This window comes from Triturus cristatus, chromosome 12, assembly GCF_964204655.1.
Source record: "Triturus cristatus chromosome 12, aTriCri1.1, whole genome shotgun sequence".
NCBI lineage: Eukaryota > Metazoa > Chordata > Amphibia > Caudata > Salamandridae > Triturus > Triturus cristatus.
In genome coordinates this window covers 297,282,876-297,300,051 of record NC_140595.1, presented here as the reverse complement: position 1 = coordinate 297,300,051, position 17,176 = coordinate 297,282,876, and the positions used below count along the sequence as shown (strand labels likewise).

The following is a 17,176-nucleotide window of genomic DNA, read 5'->3' as shown; positions in this document are numbered from 1 at the left end:
TTTACAACGCATGCGATGTAATGTAGCGGCTATTCCCATCGTTGTGAGGAAACTGAGGCTGTTTCCTCACAACGACGTGGACCTCTGACGACACAGGAAGCAGGAACCGGGAGCAGAGACGGCGACGCTGGAGACACAAGGAAAGAGGTAAGGCTGATTGTGCTTAGTGTAGTTTAGTGTAGGGGTGGGAGTAGTGTAGTAGTGTTTTAGGTTTTAGGGTAGTGTAGGGGTGGGAGTAGTGTGGGTAGTGTTGTAGTGTTTTAGGATAGTGTAAGGGTGGGAGTAGTGTGGGTTATGTTGTAGTGTAGTAGTGTTTTAGGGTTTAGGGTAGTGTAGGGGTGGTTGTAGGTTGGCTAGTGTAGTGTAGGGGTGGGGGTAGTGTAGTAGTGTTTTAGGGTTTAGGGTAGTGTAGGGGTCGGAGTAGTGTGGGTAGTGTTGTAGTGTTTTAGGATTTAGGGTAGTGTAGGGGTATGAGTAGTGTGGTTAGTGTTGTAGTGTAGTATTGGTTTAGGGTAGTGTACGGGTGGGAGTAGTGTGGGTAGTGTAGTAGTGTTTTAGGGTTAGGGGTAGTGTAGGGGTGGGAGTAGTGTGTTGTGTAGGGTTGTCACTTACCTTGCATACTTTTACCACGAGTATAGCTTTACCACGTATGCCTTTGCGTTGTAATGGCATGCGTGGTAAAGGCATACTCGTGGTAAAAGTATACGATGTAATGACATGCGATGTCATTGACATCGCGTAGTAATACCCGCGTTGTAATGGCACGCGTGGTATTAGTATGCGTTGTATCGTCATACATCCTGCACCAATCTGCAGAGGACAGGGAATATTTCATCCTCTGATAAACGCCTGTCAAGGTTGGGTTATTTTTTCATTCCGAATTGGGAAGCTCACTGGGTTCTGTCCGTTCCATACTTCATGAAGTTCACAGCTTTTGATAGTCTGTTTCTCACCACTTTCCATTGCTCAGCCTGCTTCACTTGTTAAGAAAGCTCAAGGTTTTTGCCCGAGTATACAATTCTTCGATTATAGCCCATATTTGTTTCTAGTTAGCTTTAAACTGGTGACCTTGCCATTCTGGAAGCAATAGAAATTGGAACAAGACCCTGCTTATCAATCTGTATCATGTCTGTTGTTTCCCTTGAGCATTGCAATTTCTAGAGAAACAAGACCCTGCTTAGCAATCGGTATTATATCTGTCATTTCTCTTCATTATTGCCATTTTAGTCGCATATATAGTTTTCTTGGTATTCATGTTTATCCACATCTCGATGACTGGGTGAACAAGATCCTCAGCTCAACCTTTTCTGTCTACAAGTGCTTTGGAGACACTTGTAGCATTTGGTCTGTGACTCAGTCCAGACCAATTCTCTTTCTGTGTCTGAAACATAATATGTAAAACTGGACACCAGCCTATAACATTCTCCTTCACGCAGATGCTCTACTTACCTTTTCATAAGTACCAGGTGTTTTCAAGCTCCCTGTCTAATGGCAGGTGCATGACTGAAACCTCTTCAAGCACCATTTAGGCTCCCTCCAAGTCCATGGCACCGTAAAACGTGTTGGGCAATCACGTTGAAAAGTCAGAATCTCCACTCAGTAGATGTTTCTTGTGTGCGAAGAATACCCCTTCAAAGCGGGAATCACAAGTCCTCTTTGCACTAGTTTTCCTTTGTATTCATAAAATAAATATGGAGGCCTACATACTCTAATCAAATCACTTTATGTGATTCAAGCAAGAACTTTAAAATACAACCGTGAAATATTTACAGTAAAGAAAAAATCATATACATTTCTTAGTTCCTTTGGTGAATACAGTTTGTTTCATCAATTCATAGCATTAAAACCTCTGTCAATCAAGTAAAAACACCAACTTGTAATAATAATATATAATATCGATGCAGTTCTTAAAACTACACATTAAGAAGCCTTCTAATCTTTCTAGCTTGCCAAAGAAAAATATCTACTGAAAAAAACAGATAAAAGGGTTATGTAGTTGCGGCAAGTATATAAAAGCAGGTTTGCATTGGGTAAGAGTGAATTGTTCCAGCAGTGGACTAATATAGTGCTTCCTGCGTATAATGTAAAATCACAAAAGAATAACCGATGTAAAGTGCTTTGCTTAGAAATCCCGTTACAAGGGCACACAAATTATCTTTAGGGTCAGACTTTTGAGGAAGGCATCTGAAAAGTGTACTGTTTTAAGCAAATCTCATTGAAACAAATCTGTGTTGCACGTTGGTTACCATTAACATCAATGGCTGAATGCCACGATGTGTTAGCAAAGGTGCATGTATCATATTATTTTTTTTTTTTTTTTTTTTTTTAAAACCTTTATTTGTGCACAGTAAAGGAACAAATACGGGCCTACAACCATCAGGCCGGCCACAATACGTGGAGCACAGAAACAAACGGTACATCCCCTGTGCATCAATGGTCGAGGTTAGCAACGAGTCAGGATTACACTGGAGGGATCCTTGACACCAGGGGCAGGAGAAGTGCAGGTTAATTTTAAGGTTTTCAAAAAATTTTCGAGAACAAAGTCAGTGAAGGATAGAAAAAAGGAGATTCGAGTCCGCGAGATATCGTCATACACTGGAAAGCAGCAGCATCGGTAAAACAGCCATAGAAATCACATACAGTAAGGCGATGCAGTTAGAGAACAGGATCATAACATCTGTGAATACACACCTCCTAAACGCCGCCCCTTCTCAATCCACCCCACACCCGGACCCCGAATCGAAACAAGTATAGCGCAGAGAGATGAAGAAAGAGGCCCATAGAACTAAAAGAAAACAGTAAATTACCCCCCCACCCTACACCAATGCGGAGGCTACGGCCTGCCCCCCCCCCCAGCATAGTGCCTGTCGCCCAATGAACCCGAAATATAGACGAGAGAGAGAGTAGGAATAGAGTAAAGAAACTAAGGGAAGAAAGAAGGAAGAAGGCGGGGAGGAGCCCACGTAACCTCGGAGCACCCGACACCACCGGCCCACCAAGCCTCCACACACTGAAACCCCACTACACCCAAAGGCGGTCGTATGAAGATGGCATGTAATAATGAGGAAATGAAGGCAGACAGATCACGACAAGTGCGTACAACATGTGCAAACAATTCCAGTCCCAGTCCAGCCCGTCCGTGAAACCATGATGATATCAAGTAATCTAGCCCTGGCCGGTTCGCGGGCTTACGAGTAGACAAAGACAATATGGCCGCGTGGAAGAAGAAGGAGAAGGAAAGTCACAAAATGGCCGCCGTTCATCTAATGAAGTCCCCTTGCACACCATATGAAATCCAGACCTGGCTTGTAAAGTACATGAGTTCCATATAAAGGGAGCCGTAGGCCACCGTGCACGTTTCTTCGTGGACGTCAGGTGTAGCTCAGCTGGAAACTCCCGCGGGCACGGTGAGGCAGGCAACAACAAAGCAGGCAGCAACAACCGGGGAAACAGAGTATCCGCCATTGAACAGGAGGGCGAGTGATCCTGGGTGCCGGGAAAGCCAAATGCAGCCACCAATTTAGCACCGTTATATCCAGTCGTTGCTTCCCCGCAGGAGGACAAAAGCACTGGCAGACTCACCTCTCGTTGATCACAAACGGGGCGCTCACGACCCGCAGCAAACAGTATGGTGTCGAACCGCTCACTTAGCGTTTGCAAGCCGGCACACAATTGCAGCCGAAAGTCCCGCAGGGCAGCCAGAACGGAGCCGTATGTCAGCGGAGGCTGTGCCCCCCCAGCGGCAGCAATCCGGGACGGCACTGGGGAGCTGGAGTCTGGTAGAGGGAGGGCGAAGCGGGCAGCGGGCGAGACCGAAGCGTCACCCCCCAGCAGCGAGCAGGCAAACAGCGCCATGTTGTACCGCTGAACGGTACCGTGGTCAGGGGGGGGGTCGTGACCAGGAGGCATTTCCCACTCGGTCTGCGCCGCAACAGGTGAAAGCCAACAGTCGATTCCCTTCCCTCGGGCTCTCGTTGCGGCCGACTAGGCCATAGAAGAAGGGGGTCTGCAGCCTTCCACAGCGTGGTCCGCGGAGCGGGGTAGGAGACCCGCCACGCCGGGGCTTACCCTCCAGCTCCAGGTGCAGGGTGCAGGAGGTGTCCGGGCGCCTCTCCCCAGGCTCTTCTGGCAACAGTCCGAGGCGTGAGGCTGGATCGGGACCGCGGGGCTCAGAATTGTACCAGCGGGTCCGGTGACTGCGACACCTCCAGGGGGCCGGCCGCGGCCACAGTAGAGCAGGGGTCCCGTACGGGGAACAAAGGCACCAAGAACTCCGGCGTCCGGGCGGGCTAAGACTCCGGGAGAGCGGCGGTGCGGTCAGCGCGTCGTCACACACGTTGCACCTCGAAAATCGGCAAGGATAGGAACCAGGATGATAGTCTGAGGCCAAGGGCCGACGGAGCCGGGCGCTCAAGCGTCTGCTCCGGTCGCCATCTTGGCTCCTCCCCCATGTATCATATTATTACTTTGCTTAGGTTGCAGCACAAGCTAACTTCCATTCTAATCCTCGTGAGTGGTGCTGTAAAGTCGCTTTTGTTTATACATTCAAAGTTTTGACTTCTTCAAAATACCTCAGCATTCTGGTATTGTTACACATTTTCCCGCATCGCTGCAAGTCCTGCCTGGTGATTTCCTGTTGGTTTCTTCTCCTGTCACCGCCTAAGGAGGGGGTCGTCTGTTTCTCTGCTGCGCCTGGAGGCGCCACCGCGGGTCAAGGAACTACACGGGACTCCGTATCCCAGGAGCCCGTGTGGAGCAGCACCTGTGCATCGTCCCGCCCACCAGCCCCTGACCGGTGAAAAGACCTCGCGGAACCCGCTGGCGCGGGTCCCGCATCGCCGCAAGTCCTGCCTGGTGATTTCCTGTTGGTTTCTTCTCCTGTCACCGCCTAAGGAGGGGGTCGTCTGTTTCTCTGCTGCGCCTGGAGGCGCCACCGCGTGTCAAGGAACTACACGGGACTCCGTATCCCAGGAGCCCGTGTGGAGCAGCACCTGTGCATCGTCCCGCCCACCAGCCCCTGACCGGTGAAAAGACCTCGCGGAACCCGCTGGCGCGGGTCCCGCATCGCCGCAAGTCCTGCCTGGTGATTTCCTGTTGGTTTCTTCTCCTGTCACCGCCTAAGGAGGGGGTCGTCTGTTTCTCTGCTGCGCCTGGAGGCGCCACCGCGGGTCAAGGAACTACACGGGACTCCGTATCCCAGGAGCCCGTGTGGAGCAGCACCTGTGCATCGTCCCGCCCACCAGCCCCGGACCGGTGAAAAACGCCCTACTTAAGTGATAGCGCCATCCGCTACGCGGTACGCGAGCGGGACGCGCCGGACGAAGCCCGGACAAAGGGCGGACAGTCTGTGACAGTCCGGGACTGTCTGTGGCTGGGCTGGGCCATACCCCTTACAATCGTGCTCAGGATTACTAGGGCCGCGAAGTCATCTACACTGGTAAATTTGTTATTCTGGTATATTGCACAGTACTGTTACCAAACTAGTGATAATCCCGCTGTTATCGATAGTAGTAATTCTGTTTTGCTTTTAAAATGTCCATAAGCCAAAAGGAACTAAGTGTTTCGGGGATTGGTCCTCTCGACAATTACCTTGTGAAAAAGATCAACAAAATCAATAGTGATCGAAGTGCCTCTCTGGGGATGGATAGCCCCCAAGATAGTCTCCAAAACCCCTCAAATGCAGTGATGGGTACGTCGGACAAAGGTACTTGTGACCCCCCCCCCCCCCCCCTGTCAACGCCACGGTCAAGGCCTCCGTTCAGGTTCACATGGATTCTTTGGCCTCAGACTTAAATACGGCGAGAGAAGATATTGACGAGGTTTCTTCTGTTTCCAGACCCGTCAGGAATTGTAGAAAGCAACAAAGTAAAAAGGGGGGGGCTTATACAAAGGACAAAAAAAGGGTCGAGACTTTGGAAAAAGTACAGACTGATTTAGACGAGCCTTTAAACAGCAGCTGTGCTGTAAAGACCCTATTACCCCCTGACCAACTTTCTCTATTACTCAGCTCCTTTGAGGTTTTACTCGACACTAAACTGGAATTACTTATGCAACCTTTAGTACAGAAACTTGATAAGGTCGCTGATGAGGTCAAGAGGTTGGGAGGATTAATAACAAATCATTTTACTTGGGTAGACAATAATAAAAGGAAGGGCCAGAGTGTAGCTGGACATAAGACCATAGATAGAGTTGAATTTCAACAGTTACCATCTCAGCCCTCTAATACCAACGATATAGTCACGCCAATTCTCCCAGTGACCACTTTAGCCTCAAATCCAGTAATCCCCGTAGTAAAGGAGTCGGTCCCGGTGTATAAAGATGAGGTGGAAATGAAAAGAAGATCCATAAATCTACCCCCGGCATGCTCCCCTTATGTCGTGATTCTAACCAACGTACCACCCCAGGACAGGCATCTAGTCCCTTTGCATGAGGAATCGCATGACTCAAAAAGCAGTCTCGTGGTTACATAGGAAGTGTGGGTTCCCTCTCAATTTTGCTAATGATATCTTAAGTACTCGAAGAGTAAATTGGATCGGGCCTTCCATAAAAACATCTATTGGTGAGTGTGTCATAGTCAATTTTAGACACACTCAACATGTGGCTACCGTCCTATTGAGGGCTGCATCTTTGCCACAAGACGTAAACAGCATCCAGGCGCGTCCTCTGGGCTACTTTTACCCCCACCCCCCACCTAGAGATAGCTTTCACCTGATAAACCGGAGAAACCACTTTCCAGTGACAGAATTGGCGCCGTTTCCCCTTCAGGGTGTAGGAGCTGATTATCCGTCTATGGGTGGGTTTAATATCCCTACGCGTAATCGATTTGAGGCACTCTCTCTATTGGATACGTGTTATTGACAGGAGGTGGGTAGTTGTGGGGGGGACGTGTTATCCCCCGTTCAGGTCTCTCACGAGGATAATCAACCTCTAGATCCTCCCGTATGTATTAATGTAAATCATTTGATTGTTGACAATTGCAAGGGGGTTTCAATTAAAATGTTAACGTGGAATATTGCGGGCTTACGCTCCAAGAGAGACAATACATCCTGGTTAACTTTTTTGAAAGATTATGACATTCTGGCTTTTCAAGAGACCTGGGAAACTGAATGTGATTTTTGGTTAGACGGTTATACGTCCTATTTTGTGCCAGCACTAAAATCACCATCTGGGAGGGCTATAGGGGGTTTAATGATTTTGCTTTCGGTGACACTAAAAGGAACAGTTAGCAGGATAACTTGCTCATGTAACAACTTCCTAATTCTGGAATTTAAACTTACCAATAACACAAAATTACTAATGGTAAACTGTTATAATTCTCAGCAAGGTGATTCGCCGAATGTTCACTTGTTATGGCTGGCGGATTTTTTAAATACTTATAATTTGAAGCAAACCACTTTCTGTCATACTATTTTGTTAGGTGATTTTAATGTACACTTATGTAGTCATGACTGTTGCTTAAATGACATTGATGGTCCAGATCTGACATCCCCCCCAACATTTTGAGCACTCAAGTAAGGGGGAAGCACTGGAACAACTTTTATCCGAAAATCAGTTGTATGATCCAGGCTTCTATGATCTAAACTCACGGGTTCCCACCTTTATAGGAAGGGATAGTAACACAATAATTGACTACATATTTCTTTCTTCTGGTCTTTTAAAATATGTATGTTTTTATAATGCTATACAGTCTTTATTCAGCGATCATAATCCAGTGGTAATTGAACTGTTAGATGGTTTTTCCTTTCTAAACACCTCAACCCCACATATGACTGACATTGAAGTTAAGGCAAAGGACCAGGGGAGGAGGCTAAACTGGTCTAAGGTAATTCCGGAGGAGTTTTCGAATCAATTAGGCTAGAGGCGGCCCTGGACCTGGAAATCTGTGGCGACCAACATTCTACGGGGAAGAAAGTTATTTCCTCGTTCGAAGCTATCTGCTCCATAGTGGCTAAGGACCTGACTAGCAAAAGTAGACCAGCTCCTAAGAATGTAGTTTCTGGCTGGTTTGACCATAATTGTAGCAAAGCTCATAATAATCTTAAAAGGGCGCTTCTGGCCTACCCGAGGAATAAAACCCTGATATCGCAGTTAAGAAGCGACTATAAAAAAGCACTGCTGGCCCGGAAAAAAGAAATTAAACAAAATGCCTGGGTCGATCTTATGGACAAAGCAACCTTAAAAGACAGTGCGAAATTCTGGTCAATTATTAACACTCCTCTTTTTTCCAACGTTAATAATAATGTGTTGGAAACTAATATTGCAGAGGAGGACTGGTTGAGTCATTTTAAAAATATATATGGTAGCCACCTCGACTTAGAAATCTTCTCTGGGCAAGCCTCGGTCTCCTCCCTGACTCCAGTTAGGTTTCATATAGGAGAGGTTACTAAAGCAATTGAAGACTCGGCTGGAAAGAAGGCTCCTGGCCCTGACGGAGTTCCCACCGATTTGTACAAGGCCAATCCGGTGTTCTGGGCCAACATATTGACTAATGTATTTAACACCTCGGCAAGCGTGGGTTTTCCTAAATCCTGGTCTCGTTCTATTATAATACCGGTATTCAAGAAAGGCCAACGAGCTGACCCTAGATGCTATAGGCCCATATCCCTGATAGACTCCTCCGTAAAAATCTTGGGGAAGGTTATACTTGCTCGGATAACGAACTGGGCTTCTGATAATAACATTCTGTCAGACGCACAATATGGGTTTAGAGCCGGCCGGAGCACGGAGGATCAATGTTTGAACCTCCTTTTAATAACAGCTAAATACACTAGGGCGACTGGGGGTTCCATTCATCTGGGATTTATGGATTTGTCCACGGCTTTTGATCTTGTCAATAGGTCAAAGCTGTGGTCAATGCTCCTAGAGATGGGACTTGACCCACCCCTTGTGTATTTTCTCTCAGAGCTCCACAAAGATCTGAATGCCTCGATAAGGATGACGACCGAAGGGAAGTGTACGTCCAGCTTTAAGTCTAGCAGAGGGGTACGTCAGGGATGCATTTTAGCTCCCATGCTGTTTACCCTATACATAAATGCCTTGGAGCAAGACTTGCTGACAGCAACACAGGATATTCCGCGTATGGGAGGTACCCCGATTCCGGTCCTCCTTTACGCGGACGATGCTGTCCTGTTGGCCAGGACCCCCCTGGCTTTGCAACGATTGCTGGACTCATTTGGGGACTTCATGCATAGCTTGGACTTGGTGGTTAATAACGGCAAATCCCATGTTATGTCGTTAGGACAAGCAAAAAATAAAGTAAAGCCTTTTTTCTGTAGGGGAGCTGTAATCTCAAGAGTGAAGGTTTTCACCTACTTGGGAGTTGTCTTTGGTGACAAAGGCTCATGGACCCCCCAGCTCTCCATTAAGGTAAACTCCGTGAGAAATTCTTCTGCGGCAGTACTTGGCTTTGCTAAAAGGCTGGGAGGAAAGCCGATAGAGGCAATATTAACAATCTATAAAGCCAAAACTATTTCTATTGTAAGGTATGGGGCGTCAATCTGGGGTTACATTAAACATGACGTGATCCAAACGGAGGAAAACAAATTCCTGCGCTCCCTCCTTGGCCTCCCCCAATCAACCGCTTCTTATTCAGTCCATTTGGAACTCGGGATTGGCTACATAGCAGACATGATTAAAATAGCCCCTCTGCTGCTATGGATTAAAATATGGCTAAACCCAAACCTTACTCTAAATCATAAAATCTTAAAGGACTGTACTCGACTTGACAACATGAACAAAATTCCATGGTTGTCTAACATAGAGTCGTTATCTGCCTACATTGGGAGACCAGAAATCTTTTTAAACCCTGAAACTCTATGTAAGGCAGATCTTGAGTGGGTAAAATCCAATTTTATGAAACTCAGGGAGGCCAAGCGTGAGGAAGATGAACTCCATAAATCCTCAGTAAGGGAACATGTCCTGTTATCCCAGTCTTCAGGGTTGGCATCATATCTTACAATAGTATCCAACCCTTTTCATAGATGGCTGTTGACCAAACTGCGGTTCAACCAGCTACATTTAGTTCTTTGGGATGTGGTTGGTTGGCACAGATTAGAAGACGTTGCCCCTTGTAAGTGTGACGACCTTTCGCCACAAGACACTACGCACTTTATGCTTTTTTGTCCGTTTTTTAAACCTGCCAGGAAAAAGTTTATTATTCCTTTGTTAAACAGTAGGAATTTTACTCCGTATAAGCCAGCTTTACTGTTTTTAAGCCTGCTTGAATGTCCATTAATTATGTTTTGTGTTGCTAGTTTTTTAGTAGCCGCTGTTAGAGATAGAAGGGCTAGACTTAAATTATCTCAAGATGTGGATCTCATCCAACACCAGGAAACTGATTCTGCTTTAAGTAACCAAGTTGATTATGGTCGATTATTAAATTTTATTGAAATGTTTTTAACTGCATAACTGTGATTGGTGAGATTTTATATATATATCTGTTTTAGCATACTTTTATGATTTTAAATAATCGAATAAAGTGGTTTTGACTTGACTTGACTTGACTTGAATGCCACGATGTGTTAGAAAAGGTGCATGTATCATATTATTTACTTTGCTTAGGTTGCAGCACAAGCTAACTTCCATTCTAATCCTCGTGAGTGGTGCTGTAAAGTCGCTTTTGTTTATTCATTCAAAGTTTTGACTTCTTCAAAATACCTCAGCATTCTGGTATTGTTACACATTTTCCTGATAAGACATGGGCTAACCATGGTATTTGGTTTACGGCATCCAATTTTAGATAACCATGTATACTATATATCTGTTCCCAGCAGCTGGTTTGGACCAGATAGCGTGCCGTAATAGTAAAGGCAAAGTAGTAGTAATAAAATTCCTTATTCGGCCATAGGCCATTAAAGTAGCACAATAAAACAATTAAAAACAAGATACATTGATTTAATAAAAAATAAACCAAATAACATTAAAATATTATTTAAGAATAGTCTAGTGTCTGCCTAATTGCACAAAGGTAATCCACAAGCGCCAACCGTTGACAAAACCCTAAATGGTCTGCCATGCCTAAAAGTAGGGTTCATGCATATCATAATATAAGTGGTAGCTTAAGCTAAGTGCAATCACAGACCTGTAAACGGGTGACAGTAAACGGAAATACACTAATAAAATAATTAGTAACATATTAAATTGCAAGGATAAAATTCACATATCATTTGGCTAAAATATAAATACATACACATAATCATATGCTGGCTGATAGTGGCAAGGGCCTCACTTCAACACTGATGTGAACCATGCACAGTCCTGCAAAGCAACCGTGATAGATAAAGTGCAAGTGCTCTGTTACTAAGGCGATAGGTCTATTTGCATCCAGATCCCTCCCACTGCCAGTATAACTATGAAATAAAATATTAGTGTTCAAGTGGAAGCCCAAGTACATTCCTAATCACGGCCACTGCCAGTAGGAATCCAATTACAGAGAAAACAGTGTCTACTCGTGTCCGAGCTCAAGATTCGAAAATCAAATAGAAAGTGACAGAACCCCAGACACTGACAGGGTTTCAGCCATTTTGCACGTGCTGTGGAATGCAGTGGACAGCAAAACAAGATATGTTCTGTCGTCTCTACCTTGCCCAGACATGTAGAACATAAACGTGTGTCACTCGGCGCAGGGCTCCTCAAGTCTTATCTATGTAGGTAACTGTTCACTGCTAGAATGCCAACCCTGAATTTGATAAAAAGCATGTTTGCCCACTGCGGAACAACCTCATCAAGATAGTGTTCAATTTTTCTGTGTTTATTTAAAATTGGACCTTTGCACTAATCCTTGTATTGTACTGGGGACACATCACTGTATCTGACTTTCCATGCTGCCGAACCTTCGGGCTGTCGGCTGATTAGCTGTGTCCTGATTTTTGAAATAAAGGTTTTCCAAAAAAAAAAAAAAAAAAGATAGTGTTCAAATTGAGGAGTGGATTTTATAGGCAAAAACCTCCCAGTCAGGCTGTCACTATCAGCTTTCCGTATGCACTCGCTTTTTATGTGGCCCCAAAATGCTTTCTTCACAAGATCCTTTTTTGAGGAGTTGATGACAGAGGGATTGGTCCACAGGTCTTCCAGCCCCAGATAGAATAGCCATTTTGTAATGTGAGCTAGCCAAGGAACAATTGTGTCCTGATCCAAAAGGATACATTCACGCAGGCCTTGCATATATGACTCAAGCTCAGGGCATGACCATAGCCTAATCCAGTATACCAGAGGTCTCAGCGCGGCTAGGTCACAAATCCACTTTAAAGCCAGGTCGTAATACAGAGGGACTAGTGGCGTGGATTGGGGAAGGAAAAATACAGACCATATAAAATGTTTTCTCTAACTGAGAGAATATCAGCCCTGTATATAGCAGCCGACTGGACTGCAACCATGTAGACCTCCACCACAGGAGAGACTGCTCACTGGGTTGGATCTCTGTGCATCATTCCAATGGCAATTGATTTGTGTAATAGAATATCCCTGGACTTCTCAATATGGGATGCCCATGTCATGGTACTGCTGAACCTTATGCCAAGGTAATCAAAGTGTTTAACATCCTCAAATACCAGAGACCCCAGTGTTCGGTTCCTGTGAAAGGTCCTCTGCTGCCTTAGGGTCCTACATTTGGTTTTCTTTGCATTAATCTTGAGTCCCCTATTACTCCAGAACTCCTGGAATTTGTTTTGCAAGTTCTTGATCCCCACAGGTGCTCTCGAGATAACGAGTGTCTCGTCCGCATACAGCAGGCCTGGAACAGGCACACCACCAAGTTTAGGAGCGTCAATAATACAGTTGGGAAGGTAGTTGACCGTGTTGTTGATATAGAGGGAAAACAGTGTTGGTGCTAGTATACAACTCTTATGCACCCCTTGTGATGCTAATCCTCTCCGTTAGTGCCCCGTCCCTACCCCAACGCACTTTGGCAAAGTTGTTCTCATGTAACCTCTCCAAGATCCCTACCGCGGTTAGAGGAGCCCCATCGACCTGAATGTCCCAGAGACTGGCTCTAGGGACCAGATCGAATGCTGCCCTCAGATCAATGAATGCAACATAAAAGTAGTCCTTTAAAATCTTGCTATTCTTCCAAAGTATGAGCGAGAATCAAAATAATATTTGATCTACAGTTCCTACCTTGGATCTAATCCCATCCTGGAATGGTGAGAGGACATCAAAGTTGGTGGTCCACGCCTGGAGTTTCGTCAGGACGTGGCGGCAAAACACCATCTGCAAGATATCAATAAGGCTGATAGACCTATAATTACTTGGATCAGATCTGGCACCCTTTTAAAAAATTGGAATAATCACTGATCCTCTCCATGAATCGAGGAGAGGGGCGCCTGGCATGATGGAATTAGATAGAATAATGATATCAGGGGCCCAGATCTCGATATCCGAACAATACAGATCACCAGGAATAAGGTTTAATCCCGGTGCTTTCCCCGGTTTTTGAGCCAAAATCGCTTCCTCAGTGTTCTCTAGGGAAAAAGTAATAGTATCTAGATTTTAGCATCACTAAATCTGTGTCATCCTGCGAGTGCTGTATGGCAACTGAGCTAGGAAGGGCGTAGAGTAAAGATTACTAAAATGTTTGAGCCAGCTCTGCGGCCTAATATGATGGGCAGTAGGAGTTAAAGCTTCCAAGCTGCTATGGGCAATTATATGCTAAAAGGAGGGTGCATACTTCCTTTTGGAGGCTTCTAACAGATCCTGCCAATTTTGCTCATCCCAACTGTTCTTATTGAGATATCTTAACACCTTTATATGAGTTCCTTGCCTCGCCAATCTGCTGTGTGCATAAAGATCTGATAGCAGTCAATAGACTGGATTTGTCCTGTCTGCAGTCTTTAGAAAACGAGGGGGCAGATTCAGAGGTGGCTCTTATGGTTACCGCCACCCACCTCAAATAGACGGCTTAAGAAGTAGAAGTGCTCACGAATGCTAGTAATGGGAACAGAACTATCTCGTCAAGATTGTAAATAGAAGTGAACCACAAGGGGCAATAATGAATTTTTTGCCACTTGAGAGCCCTCCTGGAATTCCCAGCAATTACATTCCCAGGTAATCTGGACTGATCCAGAATCTCGACAGTCCTTCTTAAAGTGTTAGGTGGATAGGATTGTGATCACTCTCTGGCCTGACAGGGGCACAAAAGTCCACCAGCCATTCCCATAAGTCGAGAGATAACAATGTTGTCAATCCTGCTTTTGGTTAGGCCCCTTGTGAACATATGAGCCCTGATCTGGTCGGAATATGTCCTGCCATTACATGCCCAAGCCCTATGTTCAATACTGAACAGGGTAAAATTTGTGGCCACTGTAGGACATGTTTTTAAGGGGTGGTCATTCAAACCTGGGATACTGTTACTAGCAAGATGTAGTCCAACAGCGAGATGTAGTCCAACGGCTCGAATGTGGTGTTAAAATCACCCCCGATGATGAGCTTTGGTTTATACGGCAAAGACTCTAGGTGATTGTTGAGGACAGACAGTATGGGAGAGGGACAATTGGAACCCGCACAATGGTTGTAGATGTTATAGATATTAACAGGAGGCACTTTACTAGCCCTGGCAGACAACCCTAAGACATTGGCGACTCTATTTGAAGAATTTCAGTATTCCACTTACAAGAGATTTTGGCCCATATCAAAAGGGCCCGACAGAGACAGCCAGAGGAGGAAGGGAGCTTGTCTACTGAAAAAGTTGCAAAGCCGGATCTATGAAGTGACTCTTAGGCTCAGGTCTCCTTGCAGAGATCAATATAATCGCCCCATGATGGGTCGCCCAGCTTACTTCGTAAGCCAGCCGAATTCCAGGAAAGGATCTGCAGTTGTCCATTGGGTCTTGGTTGATCCGGTGCAGCGCCCAAGGGACTGTCCCCACCCTCTAAAACAGCATCTGCCTCTCCTACCCTAGAAGATGGCAAAACTACGAAAGCAGTCTCAATAGGTACCGCAACATGGGTGCCTTGTGCAATTGCGGTTTGCAATCAGTCCACACCGCTCAACAGTCGTTCTCTTCTGATGATACCCTCCCTTGTTAATGAATCACCAACACTCCTGCTAGTGCTACCAAACACAAGCTTGGATCCCAGTGTTTGTGGTGCAAATCTCTCGAGCTTCAATTGCCAGCAAACCATCTAGGATCTCCCTAGAACCTATCGACCGACACGTAGATGGTGTCACATGGCTTAAACTCTGAGGAGTATTTACCGACACTCAGGATATCCTGCATTAAGATCGACTTACACTTATAGTGGCCCCTTAACCAATACAAAACTTAAGTAGAGAATCCCTGTCCTCAAAACATTCCCTTCCCAATTTTGGTACATTAGTTAACTTGAAGTTGTATCGGCCCTCACTAAGTCTGGGCTGGATTTGTTTCTCTTGACAGGTAAAACCAAATATGTCATTATACAAGAATCCGGTCTGATCCCCTCTTCTGTACGTCAATCCTGAAGAAGTAGAGACAGGCGAGAGTTTAATGTGATCTTCAAAATATGGCATGCCTAGTTTTAGATGACTTGTAAATGTGGAGCAGCTTGTGGGCACAACCAACACACTTTTAAGGCACTGATTTTTCACCTTCTGGAGAATATTTACATTTACCCGCACCATAAAAAACTGCTGATATGCACTTAGCCTAGAAATAGCAGTCATCTCATTCAAAAGCATCATGCCTAACCTCGCTGCATATCTAAACCGCACTCAAAACCTCCTGATTTCCCTCAGGTGATGCCAATTCTTTCAACGCCTACAATGCATACCTAAATAAGAGAAAGTATCAATATTTGAGAATGGTAACAAGACCTCTTCTTAGCTGGACCTTTAATCATACTGAATGTTTTACCGAGGTTAACACTCAGACCTAGGTTATCCATAAAGATAATAAAATAAGGGCTAATAAAATTAAGACATTGTAGTCCAGGCCCTGAGAGATCCAACAAAACTGCGTCATCTGCATAGAACAAAATAGGCAAAGGAGACAAGCCTATTTGGGGCCTATCTTGCCCCTCCCCCCCCCCCCCCATCTGCTAGGAGTTACTTCATATTATTTACATATCGAGTAAAGAAGAAGGGGGCAAAATACAACCCTGTCACACTGCCCGACAAATCGCAAACAGCTCAGTACTTTCCCCATCCCTTCCACATTGCACACTAGCCTTGGTACTTGTATACAGCTGTCTCAAAAAATGAACCATAGAAACATTGAACCCCCATCCTGCCCATTGCCCGCAACCTAGCATGGATTACGCAGTCAAAGGCACTCAATAGATCAATAAATGCAAAATAGACGGATCCTTATTTAACCAGGGTATATTTGTTGATTGAAAATTTTAAGTTCAAACCTTGTTTAATGGTACCGATACCTTTGCGGAAACCATACATCGCATGATATTTTGCCTCATTTTCCAATCTTGACAGCTCATTCTCCCCACTACCTTTAGTGTTGAATCAAGTGGGCATATATGCGTATAGCAACTTGGATCTAATGTTTCCCCCCTTTTTTTTTTTTTTTTTTTTTTTTTTTTTTTTTTTTTAAATCAGGACGATTACTGATCAAAACCAGGTGGTAAGCGGGTCCTTTTTTGAAGCAGCTTTCAGCATGGTATGCAATAAAGGGGCACACAGGCCTGTATTTTCTATAAACATGTCTAATGGAATCCCAACCCTCCTGGTACTTTCTTTTTTCTGCAGCTTTTTATAGTGCTAATGACTTCCCCTAGGTCAAACAAGAGAGAGCAAGCTGTTTCCACTTCATCACATTGACCCTTCTCCGCTAAAGAAGTACCATTCTCATTTATGGGCAGAGAATAAATAAAGGAAAAATGATCACCCAAATGTGGTTGGGAATTAAGGTTTCAATATTTGGGTTTGTGGACTCTCTAAAATAGGGAGCATTAATGACTCTCCAAAATGCCGTTTTATCCCTGTTTGCTAGCTTCAAATGAAGCCTCTCATGCTTCGTCCTTGATTATTTTTGTTCCATATAGAAAGAGCATTTATTATTATTTTTTATATCTATATCTTTTCACTAATTCAACATCTCTTGGGAAATTACTTAATGCCTTTTAAGCATACTATGGTCCTTTGTGCAGGCTGTGTCAAATAATCTGTGTGTCTTTACTTGACCTTTAGATGCATATCTTGCAAGTGCTGCTTATTTTATGTCATAATATCCAATTTGAAAGTTTTACTA

General features: G+C 44.9%; 1 protein-coding gene across 1 annotated transcript in view; it reads left to right on the top strand.

Annotated features, from left to right (window-relative positions):
• COQ9 (coenzyme Q9) overlaps positions 1 to 17,176 on the top strand; it is a 75,300-nt gene that overhangs the window by 45,307 nt on the left and 12,817 nt on the right. The gene's annotated exons all lie outside the window — the stretch shown is intronic.